General features: G+C 42.2%; 1 long non-coding RNA gene across 1 annotated transcript; it reads left to right on the top strand.

Moving 5' to 3' along the window:
- The first annotated feature begins 5,274 nt into the window (after positions 1-5,274).
- Positions 5,275-6,774, top strand: LOC148855690 (uncharacterized). Its single transcript, XR_016112329.1, has 3 exons — positions 5,275-5,631; positions 5,736-5,856; positions 6,688-6,774. It is a non-coding gene; the product is annotated as an uncharacterized LOC148855690 (long non-coding RNA).
- The last annotated feature ends 990 nt before the right edge of the window (positions 6,775-7,764 follow it).

Raw genomic sequence — 7,764 nt, 5'->3', positions numbered from 1 at the left:
GTCCACTATGGCATGTATAGCCCGATCGAGCTCTCTATAGCAACATGCTTTGGCATGCCCCCCAAACATTGATAGACGAACGAACTGAATTGCAACCTCTTATGGGTTGATGACACAACCTCCTTTGGAAGCCTCAGCCTCTTCCCTTGCTGAGGTGTGCACTCTGCCGATCGCCCCTACTGCTCGGTGACCCTGGGCTATGCGCTCAGAGCCTTAGCTGCTTGCGTCTTCCTCTCTATCATGGCCCTCATATGCTGGGTCATCTCCCCAAATCCAGTGATGAGTGCACAAATTACACATATTTTATGAGGTTTATGCATGGTTTTGATGCCTAATTGTGTGAATTCTTACCCCAATTGAGCTTGATTTCAGTAAATTGTTAAAGGGGACAACTCTAGGGAAAAAGAGTATAAAACCATGCTAAAGGAGGCCAAATTGAAGGTGATACAGCCTAGCTGGGAGCAAGGCCCAGCCGAAAGGTCAAAGGAGGGATATTCGGCCCTTAAAACCCATGCAGCACTCTTTGGGAGATGCCCAAAGAGAGAGCCTAGCCGCAGCTTTCCAAGGGAGCCTATTCGGCCCAGCAAGGAGGAGGCCCATTTGCAGCTCAAGAGCAGCTCAAGAGTAGCCTGAATTGCAGCCCAAGAGAAGCTAGGGGTGGTAACCTCTAGAAAGTTCAAGAGAAGCTAGGGGCGGCAACTTCTAGAAAGTTCAAGAAAAGGTAGGGTCAGCAAAATTCTAGAAGGTTCAAGAGAGGCTAAGGGCGGCAGCTTCTAGAATTCTTGGAGAGTTGAAAGAAAAACTATTTAAGGAGGCCTCTTGCAGGAAAAAGATGTTCATCACCTTATGGTTCAAGCCCCTTTGGGGAGAAAACTCCTTGAATCGAATTCTTGGAGGGAGAAGAGAGAGATAGGCGCAAGACAAGAGAAGAAAGGAGATTCAAGCAACTTCAAGGGAAGAAGAAGCTGAATTCGAAAGGAGAATAAGCCATTGGAGATCTAGGTTGTTCTTCCTTGATTTCTGCACATTTGGTAATCGAATTCAGCTAGGGATGATATGTATTTTTCTCCATTAATTTTTCTTTCTTGCTGTAATTGAAGCATGATCTTTGTAATTTTAGATCTATAATTAGTTTTTGAGGTTCATTCGAATATATTAGATGCAATCTTGATGTTTCTTGATTAGAAATTTAATTGTAGAACTGCTAGCCGAATTGATCTTGATCTTTGTAATGTCTGAATTGCTTTAAAAAGAATTCAGGCACTCTTAATTCTGTTAGGCTGAACTGTTCTTGATTCTTGGAAGTTTTAGAGTGCTTGAGAAAGACTCTAGGATTTCAGATCTGCTAATCAAGAACCGAATTGAGTGCAAGGTTAGAGATAATTTGTACAATTCGGTTGGTGATCATTCAATCTGAAATGATGCCCTGGAATTTTTATATCTTAATGCATACATGGGGATTAGATTCTTGCTAGAGATAGAAGAATCATCACTCATGCATAGAATGAACATGCGCTTGAGAGAGGTTGTTCATTACCTTGGGGTTTCACCAAACCAAGGCTGAATCCTAATCTAATTGAATGACCTAGAGAACTAATTGCTGAATCAATTTCTGTGCATATTTAGCTTGTCTTCTCAACTTGCATGCAAGGTGTTTCATCAAATTCCTTAGAGATAGTTTTGTAGTTAGGATTTCAGATTTGCATTAGATTTACAATTCAGCTAATCAGATAAGAGTAGGCTGAAATACTACTAGTAGTTGCTACATAAGTTCTCATGGGAAACGATACTTTATTCATCAATCTATTACTTGTGCGGCTAGTGCACTTGCTAGTGTAGCAGATACGCATCATTCGGCCATGTTCATTCCTGCACAAGTCATCACGAAATCAATACAAAGTAAAGAAGAGGAAAGTAAAGAAGAGGAAGACCTAGTATAACCCATGGACCGGACTGGTAGTGCTCAACCATGCCACTCATCAGCCCAGCTTGGATCAACATCGAGAACAACGTGTACTCTTGCACGTCTATCCTCTCTATCCGCCTTATAGATGCCAACTCCTCCCCAAAAAGCTCGGCCTCAGTCGGTGCCTTCGCTTTGGTCCTCAGAACAAGAAGCTCGGGGGGGAACGACCAGCCCTGACAAGCACTTCGTTATGCTGTCGAGCCGAGAAATAATAGTAGCCCTACTAGTGCTTCTTCAAGTGTAGGAAGTAAGTAAACATCGACAGGGTGATGTCGATGTCATGAACCAAAAAGTAGCAAAGAAGGCTGACCATGTATCTAAAAGAGTTTGACATTAATTGGACCGGTTGGACACGGTACCACCTCAATGTCGTGGCTATACCCTCGCTCAATGGAAACCTCAGCTCAACTATCAGGGTGTACTCGTAGACGTAGAGTTCACTAAGCCAAGCCAAGGTTGCCTGCTCACCGATACTCGAACACCTTAGTTCATACTCCTCGAGGATGCAATACAAGGCCCTAATTCGAGCCAAATCCACTAGAGTCAAACAACAAGGAGTAGACACAAAGCGGTTGTTTTGCCGCGTAGGGGCGCTAGGCCCCTCCCCCAACACAATTTCTACCTCGTCTTTCGTCGACCTCGGTCCCCCAAACTGTAGCCTCCTCCACCACCTCAACCTCATCCTTGAGTCCATTGACCTCGGCTCCTCGGCCCCTTGGCCCTCGACCTCACAGACCATGAGCACAGTAGCCTCGACAGGAGACCCTTGCTTGAACTCACTACCCGATGAACTAAAAGAAGAAGACAAGGACATCTTACCATACGAAATGAAGACTACATCGCAGAAAACTGAAGCACCAGCCAAGGACTACTCCTCGCCAAACTCCAAGGAGCAGACTCTTCGCAAATGACAAAGTGAAATGGCTCTTCACCTCTCTTTTATAGGCCAACCAATAACTCAGATCACGTTAGATCAACGACATCGATTCGACGCTGCCCTCTGCATGCGTGACACCTCGGAAATACGAAAACGACGCCTCCGCACTCTGGATGCGCGTAACCTCTAGAAGACGAAACGATGCATCTACTGACTCATCTCGAAAATGGCATGGGCGTTAAATCGGCCGATTCACCTAGCAAACCGGTTTCACCCCGGGCCACTCAACCCGGAAAAGCAAAATCAACTGAATCGCGACCGAGCACTATACTCCTCAACTTTGGAATTGGAGAATTGGTGTTTGGGTTATGGTTGAGTTGGCCATGGACGCCATGTGGCAACCTCCATAGCCGTATTATCTCCCTAGCCACGTCGACACCACGTGGAACATATAAGCGCGACCAAGAAGGAGAGTCCTGCTCAGACAAGGAAGGTAACTCCGTCGGGGAAAAGGAGTCATCCCGAAGATCTCGGTAGGCAATCTCATCCCGACAACCCCAGAAGCCTCATCCGAATAGGACACAAATCTCCAACTATAAATAAGTAATCCCTGCTCAGGGTAAGGGACTTTTGGACTGCTGATAACTCTACTTTGCCTCTTCTGTTTGGGCCAGCGCTATTCTTACTTGCTGGGTCTGACCTCATACACTTCATTTCACTGACTTGAGCGTCGGAGTGTCTACCCGGGGAACAACTCCTCGGGCCTCTAATCTCCTTTCTTGATTTTAGATTCTGGTGTGCGGTTTCATCCTTCCACTTCAATTTTACCCAGTTGGTAGAATTATCTGCATACAATCTTGGTTTGAGACACCTCGGATTGGACAACATCAATAACCAAAATCATAATTGGTTGGAATGGATTCTCATTTCCATGGGAGGAGGAGGGAATGACCATTCCTCAAATGGGAGAATGCCATTCCACTAGTAATAGAAATGAGATTTTGATTCCGTCCAACCAAATAGATAGAATTGAAACGGATCATTTGCATTCAATAACCAAAATCATAATTGGTTGGAATGGATTCTCATTCCCATGGGAGGAGGAGGGAATGACGATTCCTCAAATGGGAGAATGCCATTCCACTAGTAATAGAAATGAGATTTTGATTCCGTCCAATCAAATAGAAAGAATTGACATGGATCATTTGCATTATGAACTCCTATTTCTACGAACCAAATAGATCCTAATTTTTTTTCCGAGCACAAGGAGGACATGCCCTATAGTAATTGGAATCCAACTCAACCAACGAGAGTCCAGGTCTGGTATTCGCACAACACACATCACACGGACGTCACAGCCCATCCTACCCCGTCTTCTATGAGGGTGTTTGGTTCCGTTTACGTTTATTCATTAGACATTTATTGATGGTGCCACATAGGCGCCATCTCAGCATTTTCTCTATCTTGCTCTTCTGCATGCATCGAAAATGTAAAAAGTGAACTTTGGTTTATGTGCATGCCAGCCATTTGTGGAAGTTATTTTTTGAAGCTTCCATAAACGGTCAGGCATTTATTCACGATTATGCTGATGTGGCACTTAGTGGCGCCTAATTGTCATAAACAATTACAATTATTGCATTTCTCGGTTTTACCAGCAAATAAAGTACAAACGTTTATTCAATAAACATAAAGGCTCTGTTTGGTTTGTGGGATGGGGATGAGAAAATGGAATATTCAAAAAATATTCCCTTTTCTCATATTTGGTTTGAGGGAAAGAGGGGGATGGGGTGAGAAAAGTGTGGGATATTAGATCCCAAAATCATGGATTTGGGGTTGCACTAAAGCCATGCAACCCTAGTGGAAAAATGTAAGAAACCACTATTCATTCTCTCTTTCGGCGAAACCAGTGACGATGACACCCTTCCCCGTTCGAACCTAGAAACAGAACAGCGGCGGCGACACCCCCTCTCAACCACTCCCTCCCTCTCTCCTCTCTTTTTCTTTTTCTTCTTTTGGGTTCACAGACATGGATCTAAGTTCTGCCATGGTAGAACTCAGATCTGGGTTCGCAGACACAGATCGAAGACACTCCCTTCCTCCCTCTCTCCTCTCTTATTCTCTTTCTTCTTCTGGGTTCGTAGATATAGTCGCAAACACAGTGTTTTCTTCTCCCTCACCTTCTCTTCTTTTCTCCTTGAAACAGTGTTTTTATTATTTTCTAATGTATAAAACCAAATAATGAAAGAATAGATTTTTACACTTTTCCATCCCATCCCATCTCTTCCCATCCCACCTAAATCTTCCCACAAACCAAACGGAGCCAAAAGGAACCAAACAAGTGCGCTTGTGAGTGGCAGATTCAATTCAACCAACGGTTAAAGAAGCCGACGTCATGAAATGGGTTATCAGAAATGGCGCCTCAGCGCCCCAAATACACATTCAGCATGCATAGAGAACATCTCCCGTTCTTGTTATGGGGAGATGCTCCTAATATAAACGGCTGATATGTAACATGGGGCGCGTGTAGGGCGCGCTTTGTGGGGTGCCGATGCGAATTCAGAACATAGAAGTCGATAGACCCGAAGCAAAATTACACAGAAATCATACTCCCCCCTCTCTGTGATAGAGTTCTTTTGCTTCTGGCTCACCGTCTGCCATCCCTTCCCAATCTTCACCATTGAAATGCAGAACTGTTGCTCTTCGTCGGCGTTTAGCGCCAACCAGATTTGGCCGTCGCAGTTGTAGTTTCTCCTGCCGCCGGGATTTCTCTTCTCCGGCCTTCCCCACGGTAGTAGCCGTTACGGCCTTAAAAGTCGGTTTGGGTTTTGATTTCGAGGTTTTTAGGGTTTTTTTGGTTGAATAGATAATATTTGACGACGAGGTCGTATTTAGGGTTTTTGTCGCCATGGCTCCGGCGCGTAAAAGGGGAGCAAACCGCGCGAAGGCGAATCAGTTGAGTTTGGGAGATCTGGTCCTCGCCAAGGTTAAAGGTTTTCCTGCCTGGCCTGCTAAGGTCTGTTTGTTTCTATTTCTTCGGTGTTTTATTTTCGATTTTGTTTCCGTTTATATTCATCCATGCTTTATTTGTTGTACTTCTTGAACCGTTGAACGCAAGTATGAAACTTGCGGTTTCTATAACGGACTTAGTATTGATTTTATTCTCTGTTTTTTTTTTTTATAATTTTTTTTTTAACTTTATGTTGCCGCAATGGGGTTTACGCTCTATTTATCTTTTCGCGGGTATGGTGTTTTCCCTTTGGTTCATAATACTCTTTTGCTATGGAATTTTGCTTTCTTGTCAAAATTGCATGTTGCATTTGTTGAATTGAATGTTAAAATCAGGCTGTTGATTACTTGTTCCAAGTATGGAGCTTCTTTTTGCAAATTTTAGTTTTCATTTTTATTCCTTTTTGTTTCATTTTCACAAAATGCTATGTTGATGTTTTTGTTTTTTGCCGTTTCATCATTTTTCTTGTCTGTTTATGTCACAGCTTGATCTTTGATGCGTAAAATATGGTTTTGATTACTAGTTGAATGTGGGGAAAGCTCTACGTTCACACTGTTCGGTTTCCACTTTTAATTCAAACCTAGATTGTTCAACAAAGTCAAATTGGCCGTTTTTTTGTTCTCTGGAAAGTTAATTGGGTATGGGTTTAGTTTGTGGGTTACAAGTATGAGAAGATTGGAAAATCATTTCCATGGGATTTAAGGTTTTGTTGTTGCATTTTCATATTTATTGTGTTCTTATTTGCCCTTCTCATTCTTTATAACAACATGGGTTACACATACTGTTTATTTTATTTTATTTTGTTTCAAATATATATTATTGGTTCTGATTTTGCAGATTAGTCGGCCTGAAGATTGGGAACGAACTCCTGATCCTAAGAAATACTTTGTGCAATTCTTTGGGACTGCTGAAATGTAAGTAGTTTTATTTTCTTTTCGAATAATTGTTTCTATGCAACTTATGATTGTAACCTTTTATAGTAGAAATTGATAATGAGTTTCTGATTGGTAAAAGTAAAATTGATTAATATAATATAATATATGCTTGAGGATGAATAGTTTTGAAAAGTAGAGAGATATCATGATGCAGGAAACCACCCAAACAGCAGCTAATTGTTTTTGCCCAATATTTGTTTTTTTTTTATTTTTTATTTTTGTATAGTTCACTCAAAAAGCAGCTAATTAGGTGGCTAAAATCTATCCTAAACAAGCTGGAAACAGACCCACAAAGCCCTCAGCTTGCTAGTCAGTAGCCATAACTAGCCTTTGCTTGCCCATAAGCTAGTCTGGACAGAAAATAAAGATATTGAAAAATAAGCAACAAACAAGCTCAAATGGTGCTTAAAGTTTGGGAAAAGAACAGAACTGATGAGAATGCCTGCTTTAAGAGGGAATTGCAGAGATCCAATAGCAAAATGCAAAGGAAAGAGAGGAAATATTAATGGGAAAATCAGAGGAATGTGGGAGTTAAGGAGATAATGTTAAGTTCAACTGGAACGTAGGTGGCCCCTTCCCTTTTAGATTTGAGAATATGTGGCTTCTGCCCCCTGAATTCTTGCCAAAGGTGAAGGAGTGGTGGGAGGAAGATCAAGTGGATTTCATATGGAAGGGTTATAGATTCTATAAGAAATTGCAATCGCTGAAATCAAGAATTAGGTTGTGGAATAAAGAGAGTTTTGGAAAGATTGAAGAAAGAAAACAAGAAACTCTCATCAGAATAGAGGAGCTAGATGGTGAGGAAGCTGAGAGAAGTTTGAGTTCAGAAGAGAGGGGAGAGATGGGGATTGAAGAAGGATTTGGAAGACATTCTAAGAAAAGAGGAGGTTAATTGGTGAAAAATCTAGATGTCAATGGCTTAGGGAAGGGGATGGCAATACCAGTTTTTTTCCATATGTTGGCAAATGGGAGAAAGAGG

The sequence above is a fragment of the Nelumbo lutea genome, chromosome 4, assembly GCF_056320005.1.
Source record: "Nelumbo lutea isolate HS-2025 chromosome 4, American lotus-T2T, whole genome shotgun sequence".
In the NCBI taxonomy this organism is placed as follows: domain Eukaryota; kingdom Viridiplantae; phylum Streptophyta; class Magnoliopsida; order Proteales; family Nelumbonaceae; genus Nelumbo; species Nelumbo lutea.
This window is presented reverse-complemented; position numbering and strand designations above follow the sequence as displayed.